This window comes from Chiloscyllium plagiosum, unplaced genomic scaffold, assembly GCF_037043375.1.
Source record: "Chiloscyllium plagiosum isolate Xiang-an unplaced genomic scaffold, Cpla_swu_hap1 HiC_scaffold_18, whole genome shotgun sequence".
NCBI lineage: Eukaryota > Metazoa > Chordata > Chondrichthyes > Orectolobiformes > Hemiscylliidae > Chiloscyllium > Chiloscyllium plagiosum.
The window spans coordinates 38,104,613-38,127,162 of NW_028270156.1; the positions used below are offsets into that span (position 1 = coordinate 38,104,613).

The 22,550-nt window shown below is 39.7% G+C and overlaps 1 protein-coding gene across 24 annotated transcripts in view; it reads left to right on the plus strand.

Moving 5' to 3' along the window:
• sox6 (SRY-box transcription factor 6) overlaps window positions 1-22,550 on the plus strand; it is a 636,702-nt gene that overhangs the window by 539,880 nt on the left and 74,272 nt on the right. The window lies entirely within an intron of this gene.

The following is a 22,550-nucleotide window of genomic DNA, read 5'->3' on the forward strand; positions in this document are numbered from 1 at the left end:
GAAGATCTATCACCTGAATCCCAACACTCTTTGGACATCAATTGTATTTAACTACATACCTCGATCTATCCTTTTCCAGTCCAAAATGGACAATCTCACACCTGCACACAGGGAATTTCATCTGCCACAGTTTTGTCCATTCACTTAGTCTATTAATATCCCTTTGTAATTTTATGCAGTACACATCACTGATGGTTTCCTGCTTCACTGTGGTCTGTTGGTACCCACACAACGTCATGCAGAAAAGAAATGAGGAATTGCCAGATGGGAAGGTGACAGAGCTGGAGGCTTCCTCAAATAAAGAAGAAGGATATGAGCCTAATGATCTTGAGTGAGCAGCTGCAGATGCCAGGACAATGAAGTGGCACACCAGACAGGACTATGACATACTCATGCAAACCTGATTCAAAGAAAAATGAGGCCATTGTAAGATCTCTTGATTTCTTCCTCAATAAGTGTTACAGTGCAATTGTCAGCAGATCCAACAGACTCGGTCCAGGCCAACCTACATTCCTATCACCTCCAGACCTAGAAAGGAAAATACTGCATGAGCAATACCACATGCATGGTTTTATCAAACCCTCATACACTTGTAATTTATAAGGAAGCCACCCAAGGCTCAGTGACACAAGTTCCAAGTGCGGCAGTTTTTTGCAAATAACTTTATACATTCAACAGCAACATATGTATTACCTTAGCTATGGATTGTACTGTTGGATAGTAGAGGTGAACACCACACATTGCTTGCCAACTAGGTTTCAAGCTCCTGATCATACAAAGATTGCCAAAAATAGAAACTTGCACATGTTAAAAAAAATCTAATTAACCATTACTTTTATAAGTTCACCTCATCCATTGGCACTCAGTGGAGTGCTACACCCTTAACTGCACAATTCCATTTCTACAAATTCCAACATAATGACCATTCAACATAATGTGACCCAATCATGTATTTGCACCTGACTTATTACATTCATGGAACGGACAGACATCTTTGTGCCATTAAGATTTTTCAGCTTATGTTTTCTTCCTACATGCCTTTATTCAGCCCTGATATCTGTAGTGAAGTAGAAGCAGTCTGCTGAGTGCTATGCCCCATTGCCAGGCATGACTTTGGCTGGTGTCCTCTGCTGTTCTGAGGCCAAGAAGGCTTTGGCATGCTAAGGGGTTCCTGTACAGATGCAATTATACCCACTTTGGCCTCATCTCGAGGTAAAGTGGACTTAGAAGTAAGGAGGAAAAAGAGTCACACTATACCCTCAGAGCACTCTGAGCTGACACCTGCAGTGTTTTGCTGGCACTCATCCCCTGCATCTGTTGATGCACAATGGTACCTCTCTGACTCCAGGAGGAGAAAGGAGCACCTGGTGCAACAATGAAGTACCTCATCCCTGCTTGTCTTATCACTGCTATAAGGAATCCGTGCATAGTGTGGTGGAGTGCAGATCTGAGCATGTACCGACTTTTTCTCTCTTGGTATCCTACACATGCTAACCTATGCTGCAGCCTTGGTCAGACAGGAGAAGCCCCTGCTGCTATTATTGGGAAGCATGCCCTCCCAGCTGCATAGAGGAGAACCTGCAGAGTTGCTAAAATGTGGGATAATTCCTTGTCTGCTGTGACATCATTCCAGAATAGCAGGTGGTAACAGCAGTTGTAGGTATCTATGAGGGAAGAAGGGATGAAAGATAAGCATACAGCCAGCACCAGTTAATGCTATGATGGGGTGGGGAGGGATGAACGAATTGAAATAGAAATCTTAGAATCTCTACAGTGTGGAAACGGGTCATTCGGTCCAACAAAGCCACACCGATCCTCTAAAATGTAACCCATCCAGACCCATTGCCCCACCATATTATTCTACATTTATCCCTGACTAATGCACCTAACCTACATATCCTTGAACACTATGGACAATTTAGCATGGCCAATTCACCTAATCTGCACATCTTTGGACTGTGGGAGGAAACCGGAGCACTTGCAGGAAACCCACGCAGACATGGCGAGAATGTACAAACTCCATACAGACAGTCGGCCAAGGCTGGAGTTGAACTCAGGTGCCTGGTGCTGCGAGGCAGCAGTGCTAACCACTGTGCCGCCCCGAATGAGAAGGTTCCCATTTCCACATTTCCATGTGTGAATTTGCACAACCAGATTGATGTTATTCCATTTCAGTCTTGAACTTTGACCTCATGAGGTAACAGCATGCAATTGGCTAGAAACTTGTTAATGAATATCTGTTTGATGAATTCCGTATGGTCAGCTGTCCTGTCTATGAACATATGTCCCATGTCCTTCTGCCCCACCATTGGGGCATTCGATGCTGCAACAAAATTCTGGGCACAGTTGTTATGTGTTTTTGAAAAGTGACCTTGCCCTGACCGAAAACTCTTCTGATCAACTTACAGTTTAAGCACTTCCTGAAGATAGGAATGATTCAACAGAAAAAAAATTGGTGGTCATTGAGGTCTCATTAAGTCAATGACATAGCAGTAGTATCTCTAGATTTCTCTTATGATAAGTTCTCTAAATGTCCTGGACCATTAGCATGGAATTCCACTCTCCATTAGTTTTATCCTTTGTTTATGTTGGGGACGGGAAGCAGTTAATTGTATTTTGCTGTCTTCTGGTGGGAGGCATGTAGGGAAATGCAAATTGTTAACCGCAGCCAGCAGTGTGATGGTTTTGAATTTCTTTGGCATCACTATCTCATGGTGTCAACTGAAACTACCACTACATATCAGATTTAAAATTTGCTTTGTCAATCATTCCTACTTATTGCAAAATGGCATTATTATTATATATATATATAGATCCAGCTCATTTATCTTTCTCAAGGTGCCTGCTATTTGAGTTATTTAAGGATCTTTACAACTGAACAATGTTATGAAAGTGATACGGTTGTGAGCCTGAGGGAGGTTCTGGAAATTTGGAAAACATTGTAAAAGTACATAATTTTCAAAAAGCTCAACATTCATAATTTAGAAAACTGCAGACACACCAACTTAACATTAATAAGAGATAAAATAATGTAAAAAGGTAGGCCGAAGCCACATTTGTATAGTAGCCATTTTATTCAGTTGAAGCAGATTGGATTTCGAAGAGGAAGGTCCTCTGGGACAATTGCAAATGCAGCAGTTTTGGGATGTGTTTCTCATAGAAAAGCTTTTAATTTCCAAATGCGCATGCACACACGTGTGCATGGATGCAAGGTACATATGCACACAAAGACACTTCTTTACACATGCTTACAAAGACAGGAAGACTTATTGTACCACCCTGGCTGGGAACTCAGATAAGGAGCTGAAAACCTTTCGGAACAATTCAAGAGAGAAGTGGACTGGACATGATCTGAGTCTGAAAGCACTCGTAGACACTCCCCGGCTGAAACGTCCAGAACCTGTTTCATCACTCCCTGGTTTTATTTTCACCAGATGAAAATCTAATTTGTCAAACTTGTAAATCAAGCCAATATTAAATTGGAAATTGATGTAAGCATATTCAGACCAAGTGAACCAGGAATGTTTTATTTTAAACCGCTTATTTTGTTTTAGAAGCAGTCTTCTTTGATTATGAGGCTAAATATAAAAATCTTATCAGAATGCTCTTATTTAAGAAATTACAATAACGGGATTTCAGTAATTTCTGCGTTCAGGCAGACAGTTGCTGGCAAGGCTGCCAGTCACACTAGCAGACAGATACAATTTGACGATGTTATCTGTCATAACATGCAGGCAGTCATGGCCTAACACCTTCTTATGTGTAAAACCACATTTTCAGAAGTGACAAAAGGGGTTGTGGACCTAACAGGGAAAAACAAGCAAAGCATTTTCATTTCTAGTGGGATCAACTGTCATTTGTCTGTCATGATAAAGGTGAGGGTCAGTAGTCTGAGTGACTGACTGTCAGTTGCAATTACTGCACACGATCATTTTAGTCAGCTTGTAATGAATTGTAGCAAAAATGAAAAAGAAAATGAGCCGAGAATAGCAACTTTCGGGGGAATGTCTGAACAGCCAGGGCTATTTGCTGCTCTCAGAGCATCTGGTCAACTAGATTCAAATAGCAAATGGATTAAGCACGAGTCCAATTTCTATATTCTGGTTCTGAATACAGACATTGTTTGGCCATTGTTCATGACCAGGGTGGCTGTGGCTGTCTGCCACATTCACATCAGAGCAACAGGAAGTTAAAGTGCCCTGTGAAGGTCAAAGGTAATGTTAATGGGCCATTTTATTTCATATTTTGGGTCGACTTGAAATGGTTTCAACTTTGATTGACACAGGGGTCTGGAATCTTCTCAAGTGGTGTAACCGGCAAATTGTGCCAAAGTTTCCATTAGTTTCTATGCTGTTCTGTGCTGTATTCCAGCCAGAATTTCCTGAGAATCTCATTAGTATACACTGGAATGTAAAACACAGGGGGAAATCAGTGTCAGTTATCAGGCCCTGATGAAAATATTAGAATCCTTCTTCAGGTCCATCTTTGTAAATTAAAATGAATGTTTAGAGGTATCCACTCAAAATAAAGCAAAATACAGCAGCCACTTTAAATCTTAAAGCAAATTTGAAAATGCTGGAGAAACTTAGCAAGTCTGCCAAGATGATTTTTCTTTTGAAGAGTCACATTGGACTCAAAAATTGGAATCAAAACATTAACTCTGCTTTCCCTCTCACCACAGATGCTGCCAGACCTGCTGAGTTTCTCCAGCATTTTCTATTTTGTATTATTTGTGCATATTCAGCACATTGGGATTTATTTTAGTTAAAGAGTAAAGGTTTGGGCTAAATGGATGCAATGCGAATAAGGTGCACCCGTCTGAAATTATCTGAAGACCATTCTACTTTTAATTGCTAATTGCATAACTTGAATTATCTGGAGGGCTAAACAGGAAACCTACATGTTTAACATTTCAATTTCTGATCAGATATAATCTTCTTGGAGTCATTACGTGTTTTAAAATCAGTCTGTTTACACATGTTATGACACACCTCTGCAGCTAGCACATCCTGAATCGGAATTTCAACCCAGACTATAGGTTCAGAGGTAAGGACGCTACCGTTCATTGTATGCACTTGCACTGTAGTTGTGCAGTGTATTGGCTGGCACATAGTACGCCTGAGAAAGACGATGCTCTAATTCTTGTATACAGAACTGTATGTGTCTGTTCGTCCTTCCGTCTGTCAGTTTGTCCATCTGTCCCCAGAGGAGGGGGAGCGTGTGTATTGATTCATACACAATGTCGACTTCAGTACAACGATTGTTGTGTGAGGCACCTTGGAGCAGCTACACAGCCGCACAACATGAAGGGAATACTGGCTGAAGTTTTTGGCGGTCTTTCTCTGATTAAATAATATTCAACTATTCTATTCTTTGTGCCAAAGTGCATCACCTCACATTTTTCAGCATTATATTGCATCTGCCAAGTAATTGCCAATCTGCTTAAACTGCCTGTATCCTTCTGCAGACTCTTTGTGTCACCATCATCACTTACTTTCCACCTACTGTTGTGTCATTTGCAAACTTGGCTAAAGCACCTTCATTTACCCAAGCCATTAATATATGATAAATAATTCAGACTTCTGTGATCACTGTGGTAATCCACTAGCGACAGCTTATATCCTGAAATTGACCCCCTACCCAACCCATCCCATCTCAACTATGTCTTCTGGTATGTGGTCAATTATCTATTCATGCTAATATACTACTGCCAACACCATGGGAATTTATTTTATGTACCATACTTTATTGAACACCTTAAATTTGGATCCCATTGCATCGGTGTAGGGTGCCTGTTACTTTTCATTGAATTTCATTCAAGGGATCATTTTTTCACAATTGAACCTGAAGTTTGAGTGACAGCCAACCGTTGTACCAAGGGGACAACACATTTGAGCTTGATGCCCTCTTTAAACTGCTGTCAACATGTTAAAACTTAACATGTGATTGGGGGAGCTACTGGATTGCAGCCTGAAACAGGAAACCTAGTTTTTGTCTTCTCCTGATCCTTTGTGTCTTGAGCAGTAGGTTTTAGAAAATGCTCAGATTACTTGCTTTCAGAAATTTTCATCGTCACCTTGGCATTTCTTTACAGAGAAAGATTTTAGGAACAGAGCATTCATTGGCTACAGGTCCATTGATGGCTAACCAGGCCTATCCGTGACTGGTAAATTCTCTCACCGAGGATGCAGGTGAAGGTGTAGTCACTGCTGAGGGTAGTTAGACCTCTCCTTCTCCCCCTTTTTTGTATCATTCTAGCTGTTTTCTCACTCAAGTATCTCTGGAGCTCTCCTGTGGAGGCTTCATATTAATGGCCACTGCTTAGTGTGGCACACAGAGAGGAACATCTTTATGGAGTCCGGGAAACATTTACATGGAGAACCTTTTTTTGCTGTTTACCAATGGAATGCTCTCATTGCAAGACAGCCTTGTGCAGGAACCCGACATCCATTCAGGTAATGTAACCTTCTTAGTGCATTGACTTTCCAGAAGGATGGACTTGATGCTTGTGCTTTTGGCTTTTTCCAGGACTCCAGTATTTATGATGTGCTCTCACCATTGGATCTTGAGAGTACAGAGGAGGATCTCTAGGGTACACATGTCAGTGGTACAGGACTCGTGATCTTATGTCCCATAGAAGGCTGTAGAGGTTTTTAGTTTTGTGTACTTGGAGTTTGGTTTGTGTTTTGTTGTTGCTCTGTACTCATTTGTAGAGCCAAGTTCTTGGCCAAGATGCAATAGTTTTATGAAAATCAGTACAGACAAGTCATGTGTGTCAGTGACCTCTCAAATCCTTTCTGAATCTGCAATGGTCTGAAACAGTGATGTGCGCAGAGCCTGACCAACCTTATTCGTTATTTTCCCAAGCGTGATGCTACATCAGGCAATAGAAGATCAAACGGAAGAGTTTCCATTTGCTTTTGAACTGACTGAGGTCATTTCAATCTCTGGTATCTTCTGACTCTCAAAAAGAATCAGGAAAAACTCAGTTGTGTGCTTCTTTTCACAGTGATTTGTGTTCTATTTGCCCACAGTCAGTCAAAATTACAAAGTCTAAAAAGTTTTTTTTTTAAGGTGGCATAACAGTGCAGACTTAAAATCAGATTACAGAAGACTGAAGTCCTTCATCAGCCTGCAACCTAAGAAGAATACAGACAACCAAACATTGGCATCAAGGGAACCAAGGCAAATGTTGTCAAGCAATTCACTTATGTGGGGAGAGACATCTCATTTCTTTCTGACACCATAGACAAGAAGTGGACATTAGGCTTCCAAAAGAAACAGAGCATTTGGATGACTCTAAAAGCGAGTACAGAAGAGTTACAGTCTGACAGCACAGACCAAACTCAAAGTACAGAAAGCCAAAGGCAGGTAGGATCTCAGTTTAACATTTCACCCACAAATACAGCAATTTAATCTTATAAATCCATTGTTCTGGCGATGATCTAACACAACTTACTTCAAATTTATGGTATTGAGGCATAGGTTGACAGGAAAGCGTGCGTGTTGGGCGGGGGGGTGGGGGGGATGTGTTGGAATAGGAGGATAGGGGGTTGACAGTGAAACAGGGGTAGTGGTGGTAATGGTGGTCTGCTGTCCAAAACATTTATTCCTGGAGTGTCAAGGAATAGTCCAGCAGCTGTTTGAACACACAGTAAAGGATCGTGCATTGAAGCAGGAACTGGAATTCTCTTCGTTCCGCTCGCCCCCCCCCCCCCCCCCCCCCCCCCACCAATCTCTCGACATCTGGGCAATCATAAGTTAGGAATCCTACCTCAGGCCCTATAACTACCACGTGGCAAAGTATGAGGCTCTGACTGCTGTTCAAACGATTAGTGTTCTGAAGCAGCAATAATGCTGAATTAATGCTTGGGTGCTCGCTGAAGGAATCGTGGAGGCAGATAGCAAGTGGACAAGTAAAGTGCTGCGAGACCATAAAATGTGGTGTTGTCATTGGAATTAATTATATGCAAAGGTGTTGGATTCAATAAATACTGATTAAAAAGTCTTCATGTGATTGGATTGCATGTTCAGATCAGCTGGGAACATGAAACAAAAAATTAAAAGGCATTTGTTAACCCTTCTATTCCTAACTAAGCAGGCCTTCAATGTCCCATTAGGTGCTCAGTTGGACAAAGAGCATTAGCTCAGCCACTCAATTGTATTGTGTCTCCTGCTCAAAACATTCCAAAATAAAGCACATTTCTGTCGTTGTACAGGAATATGAATTTAGCATCATTTTCTCAGCAGAGTTAACTCTGTCACAGAGCAGTATAAAAAGAAAAAAAAAAGAGTCAAATCAGTGGAATCAGTCTGGATTTGCTGTTCTCCTTCCAGTCAGCCTCTTTGCCAGGGGAATAACAGTTTGCAGCTTTCAGCTCTAGTGCATGGATAAGAGAAAGGCTCTTTTCATCACTCTTGCTTTGTTCCTTGTGGTCAGCCTTTGGCCTTGTCTTTGTTCAGTACTGACATGGTGAAAATAGTGCTAGTTCCCGAGGGGATACTGGGGCAGCACCTAAAAGCTGCAAGGCCAGCTTTCAGATTGACTCAAATTTAAAAAGAAACACCCAGCATGAGTGTGTACGTGTCAGTTTCTTTCTTCCATCTTGCACACATTTCCAGTCGGATTTCACCGAAGGAATACATGAGCATTGTTAACCTGGCTGGAACTGTAGTAGAGAAAACTGCCAAGATACTTATGATGTAGTGCATTTAGTCATGTTTCCCCTGTCCTCCATCAATGCACCCTATCCTACCGCACTTCCCTTTATGCTAAAAACCTAACTGTGTAATCATATTGCTAAAAAGGGATGTTGTTTTTATATTGAAGAAGTTTAGGGCAAGTGTAAATCTCAATACTGGTTCACCTTGAAAAAATAACTAATTTGTTCTGTATTTTCCCATCTTTTCCGTGCATTTTTTAAAGCACTGTAAGTTTTAAAATTGTGAATGTGAGTTGCTATTAAAACAGCAGTTAACAACATTTTGGATGGTTTGATCGCATCATCACTATCCCATACCTGTCACATAATGCACTAAATACAGTCAGGTCATTGCAATCAGCCTTCCTCTTCAGGATAAGTAACAAATATGAGACATGCAAAAATAGTCAAAAAGCTGTTGACTAATCTGACTGGAAAATTCTATTTAGTTTTCGTTTTGCTTGTTAATGTAACTGAGCACAGAGCAAATGTAAATTGCTGTTGCCCACTCTGTGATGCTTGGAGATTACATTCAGTCAGGGTTCTTCACAAAATTAAGAATTAATCTGCATAGCACTGATATCTTTTTTCCTCAATGAAATGCACCACAAACGTTAGTGTGCAAACCTTTTACAAAGAGCATCTTACTATATCTTGTATAGACACTTGGTTCAAGTCAAGCTCCCCATATTTTTTTGCATACCATCTTTCAATGCTATCAGTCTAGTGAAGTGCTGGTCAAATGTTGCCTAGTCAGATATGCTATCTTCAGCATAAACCAAACTATCATGCCTATATGTTTGAGCATAAACGATCCTACAGTATTAGTTTGAAGAGGAGTGCAGAGTTATTCCTGGTATATAGGCCAATATTTATCCCTCAAGTAAAATTACGAAAGTGCAGCTTGTCCAGTCACCACCATGCTGCTGTTTATGGGAGCTTGCTGCACATTAATTGTCTGTTTGTGTTCGCTACATTTCAGCATTGATTATACTTCAGAAATATGTAATTGGTTGCAAAGTACTTTGTAACATCTGGTGATTCTGAAAAATGCAACATAAATGCAGTTCTTTCTTGCTTGCTTGCTTTGTTTATATCTCTATTTCTTTTTCTCGAGCATCCCAACAAGGCATTTTATATTGAACATTGCTATGATCCCAAACCTTGTTACAACTGGACAAATCAGATTCCAGACTGAAATCTGACTAGGTTGATTTTTTTTATTTAACATGGTGGCCTTTCACTGAAACATGCTGTAGATTTGGTTTCAACAATAAAACAGAAGTTTATTATGCAAAAGAAAAGATAAAACAGAATAAACCAAGACATTTACATGTAACACAATTTGAAAGATTTCAAAACACATTGTAAAATACAACATTGTTAACAAAACCATCACTTTACAGTATTCAAACATCCGAGAGAGTTCGCTTCTCTATTATATCTGCAGGTTTAACTTGATTGTTTCTTTCAAATTCTGGTCTTGGAAAATTGGTAGCCTCTTCCTTGATAAGTCATACAATTCAGCTTAGCCTTTCTGAACTTAGAATAACTCTTTTTGGGTTCCGGTCTGGAATGTTCAAACTAAATTCCTTATACTGAAGTAGCCTATTTCCTAATTTTTGAATTATCTGAAAAATTGCTGTAAGTAAGCAGGTAGGTGCAGAAAGCAAATAGAATGTTCGCTTTCACAGCGAGAGGGTTTGAGTACTAAAGCTGGATTGTCTTCCTGCAATTGTACAGGACTTTGGTAAGATAACACCTAGGGTATTGTGTGCAGTTTTGGACTCCTTACTTGAGGAAGGATGACCTAGCTATGGAGGGAATGCAACAAAGGTTTACTAGACTGATTGCTGGAACAGCTGGACTGACAGATGAAGACAGACTGAATCAGTTAGGACTATAGTAGAGTTTAGAAGAATGGATGGGGGAATAACATAGAAGCCTATAACAGTCAACAGAACTATACAGGATAATGCAGGAAGAATGTTCTTGATGAATAAGGATTCCAGAAACAGGGGTCATAGTCTAAGAATATCAGGTAGGCCATTTAGGACCGAGATGAGGAGAGGTGTATTCATGTAGAGACTAGTGAACCTGTTGAATTTCTTGTCACAAAACACAAGGTTGAGGCCAAAACACTGAATGTGCTCAAGAAGGAATTAGTTCTTAGATGTACATCTAACTTAATCAAATAGTATGGAAGAAAGCAGGAACTTGGTACTGAATTGAATGATCAGCAGGCTGGAAGAGCAAAATGGTCTATTCCTGTGATTATTTTCTAGTTTTATGTTTCTACCTTTTTTTCTTAAGGAGAAACTGTCACATACTTCTAACCTCCAGGACTCTTATAAGCCCAAATGAAAGAAAAGCTTTCAAGCTATGGGATCTTCCTGTCAGTGAAAAAGAAAACCCTGATTCTTCCAATCAGAAAGTAAGCCAATGCTCCTCAATGTTTACTCTATCCTTATGTAAAACTCTCCCAGTATGAACAAATTCTCATTACCACTTGACATACTTCTGCTTCATATTGGTTTTAAAAATTAGGGCGCCAGAAATACTGACAAGTTAATCCTTAAACTTTCTCACGTGTGAAGACCAAAACCCATATGCCACAAGTTCAAAATCCAAATTCTAAAATAAATTATTTTAATATATGGAGAAAAATCATGCACATTATATCACAACATTGTACTTACTGTAAAGTTTACAAATGTCACTCTAAGTGCTTTGGCAAGAAAATATTATCAAAGTTGCAGCTGTTCTTACATTTCATATAATATGAACCATTTTTCTAATTGGGGCTAATGAAATAAAACTTGTCTTGGATGGTAGCATGAAATGAGCAGTGACATACGGGTGGCACAGTGGCACAGTGGTTAGCACTGCTGCCTCACAGCACCAGAGACCTGGGTTCAAATCCCGCCTCAGGCGACTGACTGTGTGGAGTTTGCACATTCTCCCCGTGTCTGCGTGGGTTTCCTCCGGGTGCTCTGGTTTCCTCCCACAGTCCAAAGATGTGCAAGTCAGGTGAATTGGCCATGCTAAATTGCCCGTAGTGTTAGGTGAAGGGGTAAGTGTAGGGGTATGGGTGGGTTGTGCTTTGGCGGGTTGGTGTGGACTTGTTGGGCTGAAGGGCCTGTTTCCACACTGTAGGTAATCTAATCTAATCTAATATTGGCAGCTCCATTTTGCACTGTGTAAATGAACCTTTTTTATTGAAATCCAATGGAATTTATTTTAGGTAGTGTGTAAAATGGCTGTAGGTTTCTTCATATCCATTTGATGTTACCACTGAAGACAATTTTCAGCCTAGTGTTATGCAACTGTACTTACACGCCTTCCATCTCATGAGGTGATGGTACACACCTTGATACTTATTTGGTAAGGTTTCCCTCAGGAATATTCATAAGATCTCACAATGAATCAGATTGATTATTGCAAGTTATCAGTAACTATGTGATAGCAACTCTGTGAAGCATCGCTCAGTAGTTCCACTCTGGCATGGCAATCTCTTCCACTTTCACTAAAGGTGAAGGCAGTGGGCTACAAAATTGCAGGATTCATTGGTCTCTTTAGTCTGGGCTCATTTCTCAACCAACTGAGTTTTTGTTTCTCTTCATCTCTTTTGATGCCACTGTAAACAGTTTAACGCTGAAGGCAATTTTCCACTCAATATTCTGCATCTCTACTAACAGTCAAGCATATATAAAAGATATGTATTAAAATAAATTTTCATGTGACTGATGTAAGAGTAGCAGTCGAACCATTTACTCAGCCAATTCAGTGGTCCTGGAGTCACGTGAGAAAATTTCTTGCAGCTTCAAATTGCCAATTGCAACACCATACCAATTCCTGAATCCACATTTGACTTAATTTGGAATATTTTTTAAAAAAACCTTGCTGGATTAAATCCAAAACAAAGAATAAAGAAGAAACATTTTTCAGGCAAATATTTTGACACCGCATTCATCATATTGAGCTGCACAGGGATTTGTGTTTGTTAAAGCAGACACTTGGCCATCATAACATTTTGTTCGGACAAAATAAGTCTCAAGTTGTATTGTAGATAATAAACTTTTACATTATTTTTCTATTGGCTTTCAAATAATTTCAAATAATAATTATCCAATTTGACATATAAACTTGGTGGGCTTCTTGTTAGCTAGAGTTGTACGGAAAATATTGGTGCATAGTCCATTATGATGGACAATCAGAGCAGGAAACTTTATTTTGTTCCACATTAACTCTTCCCAAGACAATCTTCTTTCAGTTTGCAACTGGTATTGACTCCTAGATGTTGAACTACTTGCTCTTCCTTAGCGTCCTGCAGCTTCCCCTAGGAAGATCAAGTGACAATGCACGCTCTGTTCTGACATTGAAGATACTCAGAGAAATCATAAATTGTTAAGCAAAAATCAGTTTGAGCCCATGGAAGTAAAGTGTTTTTCCTTGTGAAATGGGAAACATTACATATTAGGCTATGACGAAGAAAGCCCTGATAAGCTGCTTCACAATCATTCAACTATGTTTGAAATGTAGTCACTGTTGTAATGAAGGCAGTAGCCAGTTTGTGTGCAGGTAAATCACACAGTGATTTAATAGTGTCCAGGTAATCTGTGATTTTAGTGATTTTGTAGAGTACTAAATATTAGCCAGGCTAGATGATGGGGACTGTGATGATACCTGTGAACTTAATACATGAAGACGTCATGAAGGAAAACTGAAAAGGTGGAGCTGGCTGAGAATAAATAGCAGTTATTAAAGGAACAGGCCTGTGGAGTGATGTTTTCAGTCTGTATTTCGCTGTGGCCCACTTTTGAATATGACAATTCAGAATACAAGGGTAATCGCATAGTATTGGCATCCAAACTGTGTATGAAAGGGCCATCTCACCTGTTCACGTAGAAGTAAAATGGAGTTTGTGCAATTTTTTAATGTAGTCAGGTTGTTACAGAAGCTGCTTTGACATGTCATATGCATGAAATTCCACCTGATACTCCAACACGGTTAGCTGCATGAAAGAATGCTATTTGCGGTCAATTCTCGCTGATGCTATTGTTGGAAATTCCCAAAGAATAAGCACCATAAAAAAGGGTTAAAATGGAGTTCACACATCAGTATAAATTCCACACATAAAGGGATATGTGCTTTCAAATACATTTGTTCAGTGCAAACAACTTAATCTATGTGCAGAACTGACTTCGTGGAGGATGTTAGAAAGGAAAACGATCTCTTTAAATATTTATTTTTAAACTTGTGTTGGCAGAGAATAAAAATATGCTTTTCCATTGCTCCCCATTGAGGTCAAAATCACTCTCTGTAGTTGATGACTTTTTTAAATAGACCTTGGCCACAGCTGTCCAGCAGAGCATCTTGGCTGCTGCGAGGGCAAGGAACTTTAATGGATCCTATATTCATTCAGCAACATTATTTTGCCCAGCTGTGAGTGAGCTGAAATCTTTCAGAATTTGACAGTCATCAGCGGATATCATCTAAAAAGGATGCATTTTGGTAGCTTGAAAAAAATGAAAAGGAGAAGAAAAAGAATTACAATTCTGTTTGTACAGTCACAAACAATTAGCAATCTGTTGAAGAGAGGCAGCTATTAAATTAAAAAGGAAGGACTATTCATATCTGTGTGGGAACTTAATCAGGCTCTCATTTCCAATGCTGATGACTCCGCAGTTGCCCGAGGTACAGTGGAAGAAAGCCCCTTTTGTGTCTTGATAATGTGGAAGTGATAAAGTTTCCTATAGCAGACATATGTGTTTACATCACAAGATGTGTTGTTTGACAAAATGCTTTGTTCTGTGTGTGTGTGTGTGTGGTTCCCGTCCCCCACTCTCCCACCCCCATCCCCTTCCTCTGTTTCCCTCTCTCTGTCTTCTACAGTGTTCCATGCAGGATTCTTTGCCTGGAAAGACTTTAATCAGCTGCAGAATTTTTTTTTGCCCTCTTGAAAATAGTTGCTACAGTTGACTTGAATTTGTTGCTACCCGTTCAGTGACATACTGTACGCATACGGGCTGTCCAACAGACAGACGGTTATTAAATGCAGCACATTTTCACTATTTGGTGATAGTCACAATATTAAACAGTATGTTGTGCAACTGCCATTCTTGAGAGCTTCACAATCCTGTAGATTGGTATGATAGGAAGTGGGTCTCTGTGGTTCTGCACATGCAAATTTCAGATATCAAACACGTAACACTGAACAGTTGTCAAGCTAGAAGCATGGTGGGTGGCATGATGGACGGCACGGTGACACGGTGGTTAGCACTGCTGCCTCACAACGCCGGAGACCTGGGTTCAATTCCCGCCTCAGGTGACTGACTGTGTGGAGTTTGCACATTCTCCCCGTGTCTGCGTGGGTTTCCTCCGGGTGCTCCGGTTTCCTCCCACAGTCCAAAGATGTGCAGGTCAGGTGAATTGGCCATGCTAAATTGCCCGTAGTGTTAGGTAAAGGGGTAAATGTAGGGGAATGGGTGGGTTGCGCTTCAGCGGGTCGGTGTGGACTTGTTGGGCCGAAGGGCTTGTTTACACACAGTAATTTAATCTAATCTAATCAAATATTTATGAAAGGAATAACGGTTGGTGTTCCAGTCCTTGCACAACAACTCATCTATGCCTGCTGTCATAGTCCAAAATCCGATCTTAGTGTTCTCTGACTGGAAACAAGGGAAGGGACAAGTAATATCCCACAGTGGTACTTGGAGCCTCTGAGACAGATAAAACCATATAAGTCAAATAAGTAATGCAAGTGAAAGGCTGGCAAAATTTACTGTGTCATATTGTAGATGTCATTGAATTAGGGAAAATGAAAGAAGGCATTGCCAAATATAATTTGATAAATTTTAAGGAAAAAAATGGACAAACATCCATTAGCTTTTGAACATCTTAATACTTTGCCATCGCAGTGATGATTCTCTTGAATGCATTGCTGTGAAATGAATAATGTTAATCAGTGACAAGCTTCCATAGATTAAAAAGTATTATTAATTTTAGTTCTGACCTTGATCAAACTGGATTGGGCAAATCATATTTGATTGATACTTAATCTGGAGCATTGTTGCTAATGGAAGTCAACTTGATATACTTAATACAGGGGTTGCAAGTTTGGTCATTAGTTCAAATTAAACATCTAATTTCTCCCAAGTTTAAAAACATACTGAATTTTGAAAACGGAGTGGAAGAACATTCAGAGAATTGGACTGTGTATGGTAGAGGAAAAAATTTGCACCTTTGTAGTTACCACATCTTGCTGTTATTGCAATTGTTTTGGAGAGGAAGGAATATTAATGAAGTGATGGTGAGACAAAGCTGTGGTGGAGTTAGGATGGGTTTGTCACTCTCTGAGTGTAGTAGGATAATTGCACAAATTCCTCCAGGACACTGTATTTGGTCTTTGGCTACAAAAATGCTCCAAATTGTGCCAAAGTAACTGTCTTTGGAGTGGTTGGGGGGTTGTGTTTATGGTCCATGAGACCATCAGAAATTTTTTAGCCAGAATATCTTTTTCAAGAATGCATTATCTCATTGTTGTAACAGAGATAGAAGGTGTAGAAATGTCAGAAGTTTGATTGGGTCACGTAAAAATGTCAGCTTGAAGCCAAAGGTTCACTAGCCTGGAATTCTTTTGGGCGAGCATGGAGATGATGATAATTGTCTGTGGTCCTGTGACCAGGGGATGTGAGTTTCAATTTGGAGACAGGAGGTTTTACAAAATTACCCATGGCCACACATGGTCACTCTATGGATTGAGAGGTAAGTTGTAGAAGAAAATGTCAGAACTTGGCCCAACAGTACTTTCAATTGATTACCAGGGTGCTTGAAGGTAGCTCTGACTAACTTGCAACATACCAGTCATTGAACACAAGTAGCCAGATGCTGTTACATCTGTTACAGCCCTTCCATCCACCCAAAAAAGGGTGAAACCACTGTATCAAATTAAGCTCCCTATCTTTTGCTGGTTTTTGCCCCACCAAAGATCCCATGAGGTTCTTTTTAGGCAATTAAGTGCCCAAAGCTTTTGGTGCTTTTAGAGGTGACCAGCTAACATAACTGCTGTCCTGCATTTGATGTTGACCAGCCACAGGTAGTGCATTTTATCATCGCTATGGTGACATTTTAACACCTGACCTGACTCAAGGATGCATAGCACACATTTTCTGAACTAGGAATGCTTTTGTTTGTCTCCACAATGTTGTCCACGATATAGACATTCACTAATGCTATCTTCTTTTTACTGAAGGCACATATATCACGAATATTGCTATAGGTAAGCAAAGAGAGTAGATAATAGCTTCAATCATGCTGTTATGACACCACTGTAACCCTTTTGAAATGCTCCCTTAACTCATACAGCTGAATAGACATTCAAGCAGTGGGATGGACTCCCAGTAGCACGATTAAAAAGGATAATCAAGTTACTTGCTGATTGATTTTGACTGGTTCTTGCTGCATTAGTATAAAAGTGTACTGCCTTCCAGAGACAATTAAGCTTACTGAACTCTATGGAGAATGTAGTGGAGGATGGTAAAGGACTCTAACCTTGCTTCAAGGAATTATACGCAATACCATTTTCTCTAAGGTATGGATGCAACTGTATGCAGCCACCTCGGATCACAAGATGGAATGAATGAGCAGAAGTAACATGGCAGTAAAAAACTGCTGAACGAGAGGAGAACATAGCCACCTGCTGAGAATCATTGTAGTCTATGTTTATCCATGGTGGCAAGCAGCAATTCTGCAAGGAACCTCAGATGTCTCCACTGAACGTAGGATGTCCTGAATAAAGGTCATCGTGACAATGAACATTTATGCATGTGACTGCTTTTAGGCTCGAGCGGATGTTATGGGTTCCATCAAGATCCAGCATCCGAACTCATTACGACCGTGGTCCAAATATGGACACAAGCTGTATTTCAGAGATTAGGAGAAAACAACTGCTGTTGACATTAAGGCAATATTTAACTAAATATGGCTTCAAGGAGCCCTACTACAATTGAACTCAATAGAAATCATGGGAAACATCTCTAGGGGCTAGAGTTATAGTTGTGTTTGTTGAAATCAAACATTACAATGTTAGGACATCTGTGCAGGAGTTCCTCATGTTTGAGTCATAGACCCAACTATTTTCGCTACTTCATCAATGACCTTCATTTCATCAAAAGGTCAGGAGTGTGCATTATTGCTCAGTATCATTTATGACTCCTCAGATACTAATGGCTTCATGCCTTCAAGCAGCAAGTTTTGGACAACTGTTGGGATCCCCATGGAGACAGGCAACTTTAGAAAAAAAATTTCCAAACTTCTGGTTAATTGCTGAATCATTAATATTTCATACTTTTTCATTTCTTAGATGAAGGCATTGTTGGCTGGGCCAACATTTATTGCCCATCTTAATCGCCCAAAATGGTGATGGTAGTGAGCTACCTTCTTGAACTGTTGTAGGTACACTTACAGTGCCATTACGAAAGGAGTTCCAGGACTTTTGGCCAAGCGACAATAAAGGAATAGTAATTTGGTCCAATTCAAGATGCTGTGTGGTTTAGGAGGACCCTCCATGATTTAGAAATACCTGAGCACTATTATGATTCTCATAGTCCATTTTCAGGCCCTCTCCAATGTTTTGCCAATGGGCTAGTATTATTAAAAAATGTTGGTTACATTACCAATACTTGGGTATATGCAGTTCAGGTTCTGTGGTTTAGAGTCAACACAACAAAGTGAACAAGTTCAGAAATCAACTTGGACGCTCTTTTCTTTATTTATATCTGAAATTTCACTGTCACAGTTTTGTTAGTGGAGAAAACCCAAATATTTTCTTATATTTTAACTGCCTCTCACCCCAGCTGTCATGGGAAACTAGGGCCCCTAAATTTAATAAGTTTAGAATGCATTGAAAATGGATTTATTAAATATTTCCTGCAAAATGTTTATCATCATTAAGTGATGAAACAACGTTGAGTTTTAATTTCCTTATAAGAAAATAGTTCACGTCTACAAATTGTTCTATTATTGGGCTGGTCAAAGTTTTTGTTCAGTAGGCACAGCACATTTTTGTTTTCTTCCCTTTTTTAGTAAACCTTCCTTGCTAAATGAATTCATTTTTTTGGCAATGAGTTGCTCACTTAAAAATGAATTTATTGCACCTCCAACAAATTTATAAAGAGTTACTGTTTATGTCAGAGTGAGAAGAGAAAGGAAAACTAATAATGAGAACATGAAAACGAGCAAGAAAAGTTAAAGCTTAGCATTATAGTTATAATGTGGAATCACAACTTGGTTCTCTGAATCTGTACCATACCACTAACATTGTTCATCTTTGTTTTCAAATCACTTTAAGACTTCAACTTTCCTACTTTTGTGAGTTTCTTTCCCCTCACAACCTTACACATTATCTGTGTTCCTCTAATTCTGGCTTCTTGCACATCCCAGATTGTCATCACTCCACAATTGGCAGCCAATGCTCCAGCTGCCTAGGCCTTGTGTTCTGGAATTATAACATTTTTAACTATTGTCTTCTCAGCAACATAAAGCAAGCAGCCATACAACTTATAAAGACCTACCTCAGTAACGTAAATATAACACTAGATGTGTAGGATATGATTAGGATCAGCCTGTGAAACTGCTGGTTTAATAAAGTATCAAGCTTCAATTACACAAAGTGTTAAGAATGAAAGCAGAGTATCGGCTTACATAATAAAAGTCTGCATAATCTGTCGAGGCCAAAAGAAAGCAATACTCATGACTTTGGATGTAGCAAGTCACTGAAGAAGGTGGAAACTGGCTCGCTATGTCCTGGTTTTAAATCAATAGCTGCCCAGGTCCAACTGCACATCAGTAGTCTATGGGGACCTGCTCTGTCCCCAAGGATAATACAGTCAGTAAGGTACTATCATAATAGGCCTAAGACAAAGACACTGTGGCTATTTATGTGGCTGTTAAAGCGTATCATGTGCTGATCAAGAACAATAGCCAATTGTAAGTGAAAGGCGACATTAAGAATGCATTAGGTAGCCCAGGAATATTTCTGAGTCTGCAAGTCCTACATCTGGCTCATAGCAGTTCATATTTGTAACTTCAAAACATGAAAAGCATTTTTATTTTGAAACATGCTTTTGTGAAAAATGCTTTTGTTCATCTGCTGGAGCCTCCCTCAGCAAACTATTAAGTCAGTGTACTTCCCTTGCGATTTGCTTATTTCTGTTTCCTTATCAACCTTTAAATACACAAATCCCCTCAGAATAAATACTCCCAGTAAAGCAGCTGGATGTCTGAGGGACAAACTGCAGAGTTACAGTCAAAACTGCACAGGCATTGTGTATGATAAGGGTGGCTAATGTAAATGCTGACTTCCATTACCTAGGTCATGTTTTATAAGGAGAATTTGAAGTATCATAATTGTGATATGGTTGGTATAATTAAAAAGTCATTCAAATATAAATTATGAAAAACACAACAAGCCACTGTATATTATAATACTACTGGGAGGAAAGATCATGACTATACTTACACTTCATAAATACCATAGGTGTAAATTTTACGTTGTATAATGACAATATGCACTTTAAATACATCAAATACTTCTTTGCTTAAATATTTGCTTCACTATGTGTCCTTTCTCCATATTCTCTTTCTGCAGTATATTCCCCACCTTCTGAAAGAAAGCTGATCCATTTCAAAGTATTGTTACATAGGTATCAAAGATCTGTCAAATGGCCATTCGTCCTCACTGAACCCTGACTGTAGTGGTCATCATGCTATTCCAGGAAGGAAGCCAATGCAGCAGGAATCATGAACAAATAATGAGGGAGAAAGGACCCTGCTGATTTGAAGGGCAATGAGGCCAGTGACATTCCAAAAGCTACCTTTATTAAAGTAGATGCAGAATGCCTCTACGTATTGTGAAAATAATGCCCCCTCGACCGTCCCCTTCTCCTTCCCCTAGTTTTCTTCACATTACTGCTGAGCCTCTCAGCAGAAAATTTGAAAGAGTGATGGCTTGTGATTGGAGAAGCAGTGTGTGCAGACTCCTCACTCCCACTTATCCATGTTTTCAATGGTGAGTCCATGGGCGCCGCACAAAGGCATGGCAGGCCAGATTCTAGACTGATGATGGGAAAGCCATTTGTACAGGGTAGGCTATTTTTATAAAGCAATACTGATGTAGTGGAAGTTGATACATTCCTAACACAATGAGTTGACCTATTCATCTTGGGCAGGAAGTCATTGCATTCCACTCTTGATGAGCAGCTGTACCTGAACGCTGAAGGACCTTCTATTGTGTTGAAGATGCAATGTATTAATTGATGTTGCTGAGTCATTCTAAGTCTGAAGTAACTCATTGTTCGAATTCTACCTCCAAGTGAAGGAAAGGAGGAGAGATGGGAACCAAATAAAGAGAAAGTCAGGTGGTAGCGAGTATTATATAAAGGTACGATATTAGGAACAAGGAAAAAATTCAACTCCTCATTGACCTATTTATGTACTTGTTTGGGTACGTTATAAGCATTTTTGCTTCCTTGTCCCCTCGCTTCAAAAGCAAGCCCACAACACTGAAAATGAGACATCTGTCACTGATAACACCTTTTAGTTCACATTAGCAGCACAGTTTGAACTACTTAAAGCCATGTCAGGCCATGGAGGTTCATTTCACTTTTGTTACTGGAAGGACTCCAGCATCTGTGAAAGTAAGCAACATCAACTATGATGAGACAGATTGAAAGAATAGCTGCAATTCAACGGAGCTACACAATTCCCAATTAGATGCAAATCCAATGAGCAAGGCTTTTCTGAATCACTAAGGGCAGCTGTCATTTAAAGAGCAAAATTGTTTTATTTGACACAGGGTAGGAATAGAGTGATGGTTTTCTATGTAGGGTATTCCTGTAAATATGATGGAAGCTGTCTGTAAGCACATAACATATTTTTGGGAGGCACCTCAAATGCTGAACAACAACAGAAAGGGCTGTGGATGGTGGAAATCAGAAACAAAGCCAGAAATTGCTGGAAAAGCTGAGCAGATCTGGCAGTACCTATGGAGAGAAATCAGAGTTAATGTTTCACGTTGTGTGACCCTTCCTCAGAACCTGAAATGTTGAGACAAAGCTGGAAACCATTTGCTTTTAATATCTTGAGTAATGGCTGATGGGATGGGTTCAAGAAGGTGGATTTGATTTTTTTCTTCATGGTTATTCACTTTACTCAGTGGTTAGAATGTGAAACTTGCTGCTGCATTGAAGTGAATAGTATGGATGTATTCAAGGAGAAGCTAGATAAGTAGTTGATGACGTAAGGAACAGAAGCATATGTTAATAGGTTGAAGTGAGACCAGACTTGTGTGAACCGTGGCATAGATCTGCTCAACCAGATACCTGTCTCTGTGCTGTCAATCCTAAGTGATAGAACAGTGGCATATTCATAGAAACACCATTCCCAACATTTGAACAACAAAACCATCAACTCAAAGGAAGTCATCATTATCATTGTAGGAACATTTTTGTCATTAGTATTTCCATAGCAACAGAAATAATATGCTAGTACATTAACAAATACAGAAACCTGAAACCCCTGAGATTCCTTCACACTGTTCAGATGACATCCTGTGCTACCTTTACCTAATCTGGCAGGCTGTGTTTGTTTTAGGAGAATGCCTTGTATTTACTCATATGATTCACATTCAGGAAGATGTCTTAGATGGTCCACAAAAAAAGACAAAGCAGATACTTTGGAACCTTGAGTGAAAGGAAAAAGTTGAGAGCCTTAGCATAAGAAACATACAGGACTGTTGAAGAGGACGACTTTGAGAGTTGTTTTTCAAATAGAGGCAGCAGGGTATCA